The sequence below is a fragment of the Equus caballus genome, chromosome 21, assembly GCF_041296265.1.
Source record: "Equus caballus isolate H_3958 breed thoroughbred chromosome 21, TB-T2T, whole genome shotgun sequence".
NCBI lineage: Eukaryota > Metazoa > Chordata > Mammalia > Perissodactyla > Equidae > Equus > Equus caballus.
The window spans coordinates 11,957,012-11,969,893 of NC_091704.1; the positions used below are offsets into that span (position 1 = coordinate 11,957,012).

The window sequence follows — 12,882 nt, forward strand, 5'->3', positions numbered from 1 at the left end:
TAGAGTTCCCTACGTTGACAGCTCCTTCCTGGAACAGGCCTTCTGTCTTAAATTCTTTTAGGCAGTTAGGGGTGAGGCCAAAGTTTCTTTCATATATAAATTTTGAGTGTATATATGTAATTTATAGAACTAAATAAATGAATTTAAATATAGATACAATGGATTATATATTCTATTATATAGCAATATTAATATATATATTTTATATATATATATATATATATATAATCTCCTTGGTTCTCCAGAGAACCCTGACGAATACAGGAGGAGTTAATATTCTTTTATCGATGGCATTTACATTTAATCATTTGAAATTCTTAGTTATGACATTGTTATGGCTTGCAAGGAAGTGTCCTTTTCAGTGTTTCATTTAGAGGCCTCAAGATACCAATTTTAAAAAGTTTCCCATTTTATTTGTTTGGTTTGATAGGCTTTTTCCAATTGAGTGCACAGATAAACCAATTTAGGAATTTCAAGGGAGCCCCATTTAGGCCAGTGAAGCCTTAAATCACCCTGAGTAATCTGAGCCCAGTGGGACAAAAATCTACATGTAGAAGGTCTGTATTCTTTAAAGACAAAACCAGCAGGAGTTCCAGAGTGGGGCTGTTCTTTGGTGGTCCTCTTAGAAAATGGATTTCTCATCTGTATGAACTTACCAAAGGATCAAAGGCCCAAAAAAGGAGTGAAAGAAACAGAAGTTTCTAACAAAGCTGACAACGGAAGGATGGCCAGAACCAGTATCAAAGGACGCCTACAGAAAGAGTCTGGACCTCTACCAAAAATGGGAGGTCCAGGCCCAGGAGGACTTACCACCAGGAACCAGAGCCACCAGGAGGAGACGACAGAGCACAAAAGATTCTTTGCAGGCACCTTGCTTGTGTCTGTGAAGTGGCACCAGAATTGAAGGTCAGTAGCTAGGGATCCCACTTCTGTCACCATATAAAGTCAGCAAATAAGAGGCATAAACTGCAAAAGAACCAAAAAGTTTATTTGGGGTCTCAAGAATTGCAATTCAGGAGATGTAGATTCGAGTAGAAGCTCAAATGTGCTCCTAGGAAGACAAAGGAGGCAGGGGTAGATAAAAGGAAAGGACACAGGCTTACAAAGGTCTACAGTGAACAGTTACTGACTGGTTCTGGCATGGGGTGAGCTGACTTGCCAGAACATAGTTGGTCCTAGGCAGACTGTCCCTTCTTGGAATGAGGAAACACTTCAAGATGTGACCTCTGCTGTCAGGTAAAGCTCAAAAGTTCAGTTAACATCTGGTGGTGGATGTGGTGTACAAGCATAAGCCCCACTTCCTTAATGGCCTCCCAGCTCCATTTTAGAAGCCTTGAAAATGGTATTCCGTTTTGTCATTGTCATCCACCACAGTCACGCACCACGTAACAATATTAACGATGTTTCGGTCACTGATGGACCACATATATGACAGTGGTCCCATACGGGTAGCACCACATAGCCTAGGTGTGTAGTAGGCTCTACCACTTAGGTTTGTGTAAGTACACTGTGTGATGTTCACACAACAGTGAAAGTGCCTAATGATGCATTTCTCTAAACATTTCCCTTTCATTAAGTGAGGTACGCCTGTACTGATTTTAGTCTTGTGAGTGTTGAATAATGAATTACTCATTTCAATTATTTGAGTCAGCCCCACTGGCTGAAGATGGTAAAGGCTGACTGAAGCAAAAAACTAAAATTTGTTATTCAACATTCACAAAACCAAATGAGTAAAGAAGAACTTTAAGTTCTATATCAGGGTTCATGTAAGGCAAAAACATTCTAAAGGAAAGATGGATTTGAGGACATATATGATTCTGAGTGTAAATGTCTGGGTACAAGCAAAAATTCCAGGGAGCATTTCAGACTTTCGAGGCAGTGGAATTGGTGAAACCAAAGTCAAGCTCTCCAAACAGTAAAGGGGGCCCAGGTAATATCTGGAGTACAGGTGGAACAGGCAGAAAATTTCATTAATGTAATTGTATGATTTCATGAACGGACAGAGTTGGAAAATAGGATGGCAGGGTAGGGCAGAGGGACCTGGAGGGCCCAGGATGGATGGAGAGATCAGCTGGGCTGGTGTGAGGAAGGGGCCATGGGCACACCCTCTTCATGTCCCCTCCCCCACCCTCTGAAACCCTTTGTGACTCTTCAGTGCTCTGTGATGCAGGCCTGGGATTATAGGCAAGTGCGGACACTCTCAGAGCTCAGTTGCCTCAGGCAGCCTTGCGATTCAGAAAATGGAGTTCAGTCAATGGAATGTTCTCTCATTTCTGAATAGCCATATGGAGTTGTTTTTGAGCATCTGCTCAACATTCTTAGATAGTGACTATAACCTCAGCATCGTGTGTGGGTTGTGGTTGCTTCTTCTGTTCCTGTGCTTCCTGGTGGGGATTCCATCTTTACCAACCTTGTGGAAAACCAAAATCTACCAAAAGGTAAGGATCCCTGGGCAAGCCACCAACAGGGATTTTTTATTGTTGTTTCCATTTCTAGTCCCACATTTTTAAATGAGTTGGTCCAGAGAGACTCCTAAGATGGCAAGTCTGAATAGAGGATAGAACATCATCCTTCTAGGGGAATAGGCCAGGCAGGACTAGGGGTTCAGCTGGGACTGTTTCCCATTTAAAACTCACAGACCATCTGGGTGTGGTGGAGGATTCCCGGATAAAATCCCATCAGTGATTTCACGGCCCTGCATTAGGTTATTTAGAGAGTTTGGGATCTGTGTAGGAGAACACTGTTCCCAACACTGGATCACGAGTCACATTCCCATGACGGGCGTCATTCGACCAAACCGTCCTTTGTATTGGGCAGGTCAGGAGAGCAGGGCTGAGCCTCTGAGCAGACACTGGAGTGTGAGCTCTGTCCCAGGATACAGGGTCCTATCTGAGGAAGCACAGATGTGACTGGGGGCCTCAGAGTCTATGCCCTCCTTGAGCAGAGGACTTCTGACTGAGAATATCAAGTGTGGACTCTAGCCAAAAATCCTCCTTCGAGTTTTTCAAAGAAGGAAAAATTGAAAGTATCTTATCACCTTTAGAAATTCAGAAAGGGAAAGCACACAAAGTGCTAGTAATAAAAATAGAGAGTGACATTAATCTTGGATGAATATCTGAGTTTCCTAGAGAGAGGAGCAAGCCAACTAAGTCCTCGCTCCTCATTCTTTTCTTTTTGTTCTCAGCGTCAGGGCAGAGCCAAGAGGAGAAGAAAAGGTGGAACATCAAGTGGTAAGGTTCCACCTATCCCACCTGAGCTCTCCAAGGGTGACACATCCTGTCCTCTCCATGAGGTCCCAGGTCCATGGTCTCTGAGGATGTCAGTCGCTAGATAGAGTCCCTCTCAGAAAATAGAGGCCTCAGAGGAAAGGCTCATGGGAAGGTAGTCAGAACCCGAGACATTTCTCAGATTCCTGCTCTGCCCAGCTCTGGGCATGAAGCAGTGATGGGCCTGGACAATGGGTGTTGCCCAGTGGGTTGCCGTGGGAGACGCCAAGAGTCAGAACTTCTGCGTCCTGACCTTGTGAAACTACGTTGACTTCCTGGATGATCAGACTCCTCTTTGAGGTAACCATTGACCTATGTTCCTCACATGGTGGTTTTGAACATCCCATGGGATAATGTATGTGACAGTACTTTATAAATGAAGCAACAAACACATGTGAACCTTATTAATATTATCATTGACCGTTTGACCACATCTACTGATTCTTGGGGCTTTCAGAGTTAATATCCCGTTAATATCCCAAGGGTCTCCCATAAAGGGACTCCCGTGTAACACCTATGCTTCTACCTTTATTACATGTAATTCACTCTTCTGGTTTCCCAGGTTGGAGAAACTACCAGAGGGAAACAAAGGAGAAAAGGAGGCTAATTTCTATTCTGAAAAGGTGACCAGTCTTTTCTTTCCTGATCCCTCTTTGACATGTTCTCTGCAATTCCAGGGATTCAGTACAGCCTGCAGTAGTCATGGGAGGGGTTTGCCATAGGAACGGGTATGTGAATGAAGGCCTTGGGGTGAGGGCTGCTGAGTGTATGGTGAAGTCATAGATGTGGGGCATTGTGAAGGGGCAGCAGGCTTCAGGTGGCCCCTCCCCTGACAGGCCAGCAGGTCCTCCTTTCCTTGTTCTGGTCCTGGCTACAGTTTTCTACTTCCTGTCTCCCGCAGGCCCCTAGGCCGGCCTCTCGATACCACCCGCATTCGTCAACTATTATGCCCAGACCCCTCCTGTGAGGTGTGTAATAGCACAACTGCTGAAATCAATCGGCTGCTGTTCCTGGAGGACCTGGAAGATGATACTGCCTCTGTGTCCTCTATGGCTTCCACAGCTTCTGGGACTGAGTCATCATTCACTCTGTCCTCTGCCTTCTCAGAAGTCCCTCCAGGAGACCTAACACCATCCCCTCCACCTGACCCTTCCCCACCGCCCCCCTCCGTTCTCTCACCTAACCCAATGACACCCTTAGCTGACTTTCTTTCACCCTCACCACCGGGTCACTCTATGCCACCAGAGCCTATTCCTCCCTTGGAGTCCAAATTCCCAGCAGACCATTCCCCACCCCAACCCATTGCCCTTCCCCCTCTCCCACCACATGACACCCAGGCAACGGGTCCTATTCTCCAACCAGAGGCCACTCTGTCTCTGAATACGATCTTCTCTCTTGACCGCACCCTTTCCCAAGATATTAACCCCTTACCAAATTTGCCCCAGATAATGAATCCCAATGACTCACTGGCTTGTCATCACGCACCACCAAGCCTGTCTGTCTCACCACCGACAGACCACCCTTTAACTGTGACTCAATCTAAATCGGTTTCCATCTTATTGAAGTCTGTTCCAGAGAACTCATCTCCAGATAGCCCTGGTGGGTTGTCCACTTATGTCCCAACAATCAGAGGCACTGACCATTCAAGCCTGTCAATTTCAGAATTATCCTGGTGGCAAGCTTGTGCCAAAGACTTGTTCTTAGCACCTTCCACCTTGGCACCACGTGATTTTAATCGAGAGTTTCTTGCCCTCCATTCTCCAGAGTCCTCTCTGGAGAGACACCCTACAGCTAACCTTATAGAGCCTGGTAACCTCTCATTTCTCAGCCCTCATGTCCTGGCACTCCTGGAGAGACAAGTCCGAAAGAGGAGTGATTTCCTGATGTGGAAGGAAAAGGAGAAGGAGAAGGGCTCTTTTCCAAAACAACTTAGGCCAGGCCACCAACTAAATCCTTCGGGGAAAATGTCAGAGTCAAATGCTGATGAGTGTGACTCAGCATTCTCCCTTCCTTTCTGGAGCAGTGCAGGCAAACCAAAGGAGCTGCACATGCATGAGCAGCCCCCATATCCTAAAATCTTGGAGGACCATTTACAGGAAAAATGTATGCAGCTCTTCTGGGGTCTCCCATCTCTGCACAGCGAGTCCTTGCCCTCTGCTATCCGTGACTCACGTGACTGCACCACAATCTTCCTTTTCAATACCATCTCAAATGCCTCCATGGGCCAAGAATCCCCAGTACCTCTCCATCGCCCACCTCCATCCTTGCCTGAGATCCAGCCCCAACCCTTGCCTCAAACCCTGCCCCAATCCCAGCCCCTACCTCTCACTCAGGTCAAGTCCCAGGCCCACCTTAAATCCCCACTCCCAATCCTACCATCTGGTCCTCTACCCCAGATAAGGATCTGTGGAGTGTGTTACCATAGACCCCCGGATGAATCAGAGTCTCTCACCTCATCTGAAATTCAACAACTGGAATGGAAAGTGTTGCAGAAGCAACAGGAAAGTTTGTGGGGTTCCCCCTCTGTAGTCCAAAGATCTCAGGAAGAATTTTGTTCTTCAGCTCCCAACTTTCCTTACCATCAGGCCTCCCAGGCCCATGCCTCCATCTCCACCCTTCCCGTAGAGTTTCCTCTCAGTGATGAGCTGAGGAAGAAACTGGAACATCACCTTCGAAAGAGGCTCATCCAACACCGGTGGGGCCTGCCCCGCAGGATCTGTGAGTGTCTGTCACTGATGATGCCTCCAAGAGATTTCTCAGAGATAGCTAAGTCAGAAAGCAATCGTGGACTCTCACGGATCTCGGTGAACAAAGATCTAAATGTTGGATTGAGCCAATCCAAAAGCTTCCATGAGAGGGGTTCAGAACTGCTTCAGGTAGAGAAGGAGATGGGGAAGGATCAGGGGCATAGCCCAGAGAACGGCCCAAAAGCTCATCTGTTGAGTGACCCAGAGAGCTCTTCAGATAAGGATCCGGCATATGACTCTGAGAAAGACCTAAATAGTCACATGGCAAGTCTGTCAGGGAAAGCTTCAAGGGCCTTGGAGGAAAGTCTAGATCAGAAACAACTTGAAAATGTCCTGAAAGCACATTTGAGCAAGAAGTTTGAGGAAATCAGTGAGGCTCGGCTCCCTGGGACGGTGTGCAGTTCATGGCATGCTAGCAAGCAGACATTGCTGCTTTCTGACAAACCCCGCACCCAAATAACTCAGAGGAGTTTGCCACCTTCAGTGGGTGGGGACTCCTCCCTGAATACCTTCCAGGAGCTTTGCTTCATTGATTCCAGTGCACAACAGATGATGGAAACCCATATTAAAAGTTTCCGTATGAGGATGGAGTGGGGCCTGCCCTGCAGGGTCCTTGAATCCATACAGGCGTTTAAATTGGAAGATGCTGCATCCCAGTCCTTGCCCTATTTCTACTGGCCCCCCTCAAATAACCCAACTTTGGAAGTCGACTCCAAATCCGAGGGCTTCGAGCCCCACAGAGGAAGCTCTAAATCTGTTCTTCAAGAAAAAGCGGAAACAACAAATTCAGCCCTGGTCCTGGATCGTCATTGCCCTGCTACATCACCTATGGGCAGGGAAGGACAAGGGGTGCCGAGACAATCACCCTCTGGTATCAACCAAGAGATTGCAGAGGTTGTTCAGAGGGGTAAGGGTGCCAGGCAGACTCATCTGCCTGTCACATGTGGCATCACAGGCAAAACGAGTCAGAAATTTACTCAACTAGGCAACAGATGCCCCCCAGAGCTGCCTGCAAGGCAAGCTGGTGCCAAACCTGAGACAAAAGATGAGAGAGTGAGTTCCAGTGATAGAAGAGAAGGGCGACAGGACAAAAAGATGAAGTCGGAACCCTTTTCCATGTACAACACGGCCAGGGACATATTCAGGGCCAAGGAGCTCAATGCTCTGCAGTCAAAAACTGGTAGTGTGTTGACAACCAGCAAGCCAGGAAGCTCCCAAATGATACGTGAGAATCACAGTAAAATAGAAATTACTGGGACCATTGAAAGCCCTGCACCAAAAAGACAAGTTCCCCAAGACCCAAAGTCATCGGATCTTAAGGAACATCTGCTTGGGGAATTAAAGTCAAAACTAGAGAAGAGGAATCAGAGCCAGGTCCAAGGCCAAGACACTGACATGTCCCCTGCCTCAGAGAGCTTGACTTACAAGGCCTCACTGACTCATGCCCACGGTGTCTCCAGTGGGGACATGGGAGCTTCCCAGGTGCTGCGTGTCCATCTGGAGGACAGTGGGATCAGCAGGCAGCAGCGGCAGGAGCCTTGGGTCCCTAAGAAAGACCTAAAGAGGTCCGAGGATAAGAAATTCCCACCAGCTACAATGAGACTGAGCCCTCCGGGCCCCAACAAAGAAGAGCTTGGTGGAGGGGATGCAGGGTTGGGGACATCCCAACCTACAAGAAAGAGTTTCCCTACTCAGATCACAGCATCAGAGGAGACGCTTGGGAGCAAGTCTTCCCAGACCTCATCACAGAAGGCACAGCCTCCTCCTGAAAGTCTGTTCAGAAAAAAGATGAACGACATTTTTCAATGGCTTCGTCCTGGGACAAAAGGCAAAAAGCAAGACCATCCCCCGGAAAAGGGCCGCCCCATATCATCTGCACAGAGCAGAGGCCTGGTTAAAGGGAGAGCTGCCGTTACTGGGACCACCACGGCTCAGAAGACCAGGACGGTCCCTGGGAAGTTCCCAGTGGAGAAACTGGGGCAGCGGTGTGCAACAGAGGTCACCCGCCCTCAAGAGCCCCTTCCTTCCCTGAGGAAGTTTGTGAAAACTGAGCAGAAGGCAGAAGAGCAGGCCCAGGCAGAGCCCGTCCAGGGGCATCCTTCCAACTACAGGGCTCCCTCCTGTAAAGTGCCAAACGCCAAGTCCTGCCACCAAGAAGTTGTCTTTGCTGGCCGGAATTATCCTACATGTTCTAGACGGATCAGAGACCACAACAGACACCCTCAGAAAGTCGTGGCGCTTAAAGATCAGCTATTGGATCAGAAGCGTCCCTTATCCGTGCCCCGCAGCGAGCATGTGCCCCATCCAAGCTCCACCTGCAGGCGTCAAGCCGGCCCAGGGGCCTCCAGCTGTTCTCACCACTGCTAAAGGCACTATGTTTAGGGATCCGTCTCTACGTCAACAGAAAACGCTTTTCCAGCGTTTCGAGAGCGGAAAATTTCCCACCACAAAATAATTCCTTCTCGTGGAGAATATTAATTCTCCCCAATAAATGATTCTCTAATAATAGTGATGTCTTTTCTGTGTCCTGTGTTGGGGGCATGGGTTTCAGGTAACTCAGGGCTTGTGCTTAGGGAAAAGGAGGAGTGACTTCAGCTCTTACTGATTGCTTCCTCTGGCTTCTGAAAGGTCACCAGTGCTCTGCAGCTCTTGTTGACAAAGCGATATCACGTGCCCCCAAAAGCCCATTTCCTCCCTGATGAAGTTTGAGGAGGTGGGCTCTGCCTCCTGCCTCTTCGCTTAGCCTTAACGAAAGTGTAGAGCAGCCCACACCTTCCGCTCACTGAATGTTTTACATCCTTCAGAGAGTAGGGAAGACAGGTGGTTCTCTATCCGAAGAGGGTCAAGAATAGGTATGCAATTCATAAAACAACAATGAAGAAAAAACAGTGGCTTCATCATGATTTAGAGGTCAGTGACCAGAGGACCCCACAGGGGGTGAACCCTAAATGGGATTTGGGGGGTGGGGGAGGGTATTGCTGCAGTGGATCCTGGGCTGGTGGGGGAGGGGCTAGCAACAGCACAGACACGCCTTAAGAATCTGTCATGTGAGTCATATTAATGTGTTAGGGAAGAATACTTTAAACTTTACACTGAGGTTTCCCTACTGGAAAGGCACCTGGGGGAAGTGGTTCCCCTCTGTAGGTATTTCTTCAGACTGCCAAATGATATTTTGTTGCAGAGCAAAAGCATCACTCAGCTGCCAGTAGTAACAATGTTGACCAAGTAGCCACCTACCTCCCAGGATAAAATAAAGCTGAGAGTAAGGAAAAGATGACTTGGAGTAAGCCAGGAGGAAAGAAAAAATGAAGAGGGGAAAGAAGGACCTTGCTGGTAGAACAAAGCTTTATGCCACATCATCATCCATATGGTGACCCTGTCCTGTTCCCCCCGCCCCCTCCTCAATCTGATCCAGGCATCACCACCTTGAGGCTGATCCAGGCACTGCACAGCACACTGATGCCTTATTCCAAAAAGGCACTGGGCTGTTCTTTGAATACTAAACAATATCTGCAGGGAGGTCATCAGGCATGGCATCCCCCTCTTTGGGAAGGTGATCTTGCTGCCTTCCGTCCTTCTATGCTTAATAGGAATATACAAGATCTTGCCCTTAATGTGTACAGTTCACCTATCAGGATGGAAGTGCCGCCTCTGATATTCACGGCCTTGGTGGAGCCATGGTTGGTCTCCCCCAGAACATCTGCAGCTCATGAACCAGAGGTGAGTCCCAGACTATGCACCAGGTTACAGATATATGGGGGTCTCACCATGGACTGCACACATACCCACCCTTACAATAGGGGTTTGGAGGAAAGGCAACTCCACTTAGACAGACTGGGACTCAAAAATTGGCTGAGTGTCAACTGGGGCAAAATTCAAAAAGCATTATGATGGTGAGCGTGAAATACATTAAGTTGTAGATGTCTAAGTAAAATAAAGATGGTTACAAGGGTGGAAAAATAAAATACCAATTTTGTTTTCTAAAAACAACATGATTTTAAAAATGGAAGGGAGGAGAAAAAGGGAAAAATAGAATAAAATGATTGTTCTGTAAGTAATAAGAGGGGGTCAAGACATAGGTGACAAACGAAATAAGACTCCAAGTAAGGGAAAGGAATTTGAGGTTTCCAAGCCCCTTGAGGGAAGCTCTAAAAGTTTTCAGGGAAATAAGGTGCAAACAACGAATTCAGTCCCCATCCTGGATCTTCCACTCCCTGCTACCTCATCTGCGGGCAACGAAGGACAGGGGGCCCTAAAACCATCCCACTCTGATAGCGACCAGGAGCTTGCCAAGGACATCCAGTCAATCGAGCATGGCAGACAGACTTCAGGGATCCTCACACACAGCTTTATAGACAAAGTGAGTCAGAGTAAGACTGCACTAGACAATAACAGATGCAGCCGAGAGGTGCCCACAAGGCAAGCTGGGGCTGGACATGTGCCAAGGGATGAGAATGTGAGTTCCAGTGATAGAGAGGACATGATTCAGGGCCAAAAGATGGTGGAGAAGAATTGAAAACATTTTTCCACGTCCACCATGAACTTCAGGGAGATATTCAAGGCTGAGGAGCTGTGCGTTCTTACATCACAATCTTGTGACATCTTGACAACCAACAAGTTGGGAAGCTCCCAAATGGTAAATATCAATGTGAGCAAAGTAGAAACTACCCTGACCAGTCAATGTCCCTCACCAAAAATACCAGTTCCCCAAGATTCCAAGCCATCAGACATTAAAAAACAGCTCCTTACCGAGTTGAAGTTTCAATTGAAGAGCAGGGAACATAGCCAGGCTAAAGGCTCTCCCGCTGACATATCCCTTACTTCAGATAGCTTGCCTTCCGAATCCTCACTGACTCAGTCCCAGAGCGTCTCCAGTGGGGACATGGGAGCTTCCCAGGTGCTGCAAGCCCACTTGGAGGACAATGGGGATTGGCGGGAACCCTGGGCCTCTAAGCATGTCTCATGGAAATGCCAGGATAGGAATTTCCCACCAGCTGCAAAGACAGTGAGACCTCTGGACTCCAGAGCAGGAGAATGTGGAAGCGAGGATTCAGGAGTTGGGACGTCTAAAGCCAGAAAGAAGAGCCACTCTATTGAGGACAGAGAATTAGAGGGCACTTTCCCGTATCTGTCACAGAATGAACAGTTTCCTCCTGAAAGTTACTTCAGAAAAAAAATGAGGCAGTTTTTTCAGTGGATTAATTCCAAGAAAAAAATCACAGGGCAGGAAAGTCCCCAGCAAAAAGCCAAGTTCACGTCAATCTTTGCACCGCTCCGAGACCCAGCTCAAAGTGCAGCTCTCGTGAGCTGTGGGCCTCCTGAAGCTCATGAGCTCATGGCAGCCATCGGGAAGATCCTAGAGGAGAAACCGGCATGGAGATACGAACCTGAGGCTGCAGAGTTAGGTCAGCAGAAGGGGGAACTGCAGGCCCAGGTAGAGCCTGAGGAGGGACATCCCTCCAACTACGGGGCTCTCTCTGACCCACAGCCAGGGGAATGGGCAAGGACCACATCCTGCAGCCAAGATGCTGTCCCTCCTGACAAGAGTTTTCGTACAAGGGTTAGACAGAAAAGAGACAGGATCAGACAGCCCTGGAAAGTTGTGGCCTTCAAGGACCAGCATTTATACCAGAGTCAACCCCCTTCCCCACCCTAAAGGGAGTCTGTGCCCCATCCAAGACCCACCTGCATGCATGATGTATGCCACGTCCCTCCGGCCACCCTCACCTCTAATGAAAGCACTGTGTTCAGAGATCTGACTCTTCTATTCAAACAGGAAATGCTTCTCCAACACTTCCAGGGAGGAAAAATGTCCCCAAAGAAATCATTCACTCCTTGTTGAGAAAGCATTGCCATTTTCACGAGAACACATCCTCTGATGAGAACCATGGTTAGCACAACCAAGAATACTGATCGTCCTCAATAAATGTTTCTGCTAGGAGAGAGTAGTGTTCTCTGTGTGGTGCTTTGGGGGAGTGGGTTTGGGGTTCCCAGCGCTTATGCTCAGGGAAAGGAAGGAGGGAAGTCAGCTCTGACTGATTTCCTCATTTGGTTTCTGCAAGATGACCAGTCCCTTGTAGGGGGCCTGACAGTGGCTTTCTCAGTCTTATCTTGGGTCCTGTATTTGACCTTACTCAGATGTCCTGTACTTAAAACACTTTACTTTTTCATAAAAAGTACAAAAAGTTTACTCTAAAAACTTCCGGGCCTTCTCAAAATGAGAAGAACCCTTCAAGTCCAGAACTTGGCTCAACTTGTCTTTCCATCTGCTCCCTCACTATCCTGAACTATACACAGCTGCAGGGTGGGATGCGTTCCTCTGGAAGGATACAGCCAGAATTTCCCCTTGTTGCCTCAGAAAGTTTTGGAATTGGAAGTGTGGGGGTGTTTAGGCCCTGAGGTGAGTGGCAGGGGGAAATGTTGCTCTTGGATCTCTTGGTGAGGAATGAATGTCACCTGCTCCTAAGAGCCTTTCTCTCCCTCAGGAGGTCTGGGTGGTGGGCCGCGTCCCCACGCCTCAGCTGACCCTAACGAAAATGGGGGGCAGTTCACCCTTCCCCTTCCTCTACCCTTCCTGGAGCAGACGGGAGGAGAGACCTTGCAGCTCTGAAAAGGACCAGAGATATGAATCTTTTCCTGAAAACGGTAACTTACCTTCATTTAGAAAAAGTTGCTGATTCCTGAGTATCTCACAGGTGAGCAGTCAGTGCAGGTGTGCGTATGGGTGGGTTTTGCGATTGTGGACACTGGAGTGGCCAGGGCAGGGTCCAGGAACTGGGTGGGTCCCACCGAAGAATCTGTTATATGTGGGGTGGTAATCTGTCTGGAAGGCACATTCTGAGCTCAACAATGAGGTCTCCCTGCATGTG

At 48.1% G+C, this 12,882-nt stretch overlaps 2 long non-coding RNA genes across 44 annotated transcripts in view; one reads left to right on the forward strand and one right to left on the reverse strand.

The window, feature by feature from the left end:
• The window catches only part of LOC102149688 (uncharacterized), a 104,177-nt gene that overhangs the window by 59,618 nt on the left and 31,677 nt on the right, over nucleotides 1-12,882 (reverse strand). For 41 of the 42 annotated variants that reach the window (XR_011430207.1, XR_011430206.1, XR_011430204.1 and 38 more), the window contains one exon: nucleotides 811-966. This is a non-coding gene — a long non-coding RNA (uncharacterized lncRNA). Of the gene's footprint in view, nucleotides 1-810; nucleotides 967-3,251; nucleotides 3,393-12,882 lie in introns of those variants that run through there. The other variant, XR_011430247.1, reaches the window with a different exon arrangement.
• On the forward strand, nucleotides 963-8,519 carry LOC138919740 (uncharacterized). 2 transcript variants are annotated; one of them, XR_011430250.1, is made up of 4 exons: nucleotides 963-2,438; nucleotides 3,185-3,566; nucleotides 3,829-3,889; nucleotides 4,168-8,519. It is a non-coding gene; the product is annotated as an uncharacterized lncRNA (long non-coding RNA). The 2 variants fall into 2 exon arrangements; XR_011430251.1 differs by having other exon boundaries at nucleotides 3,185-3,230.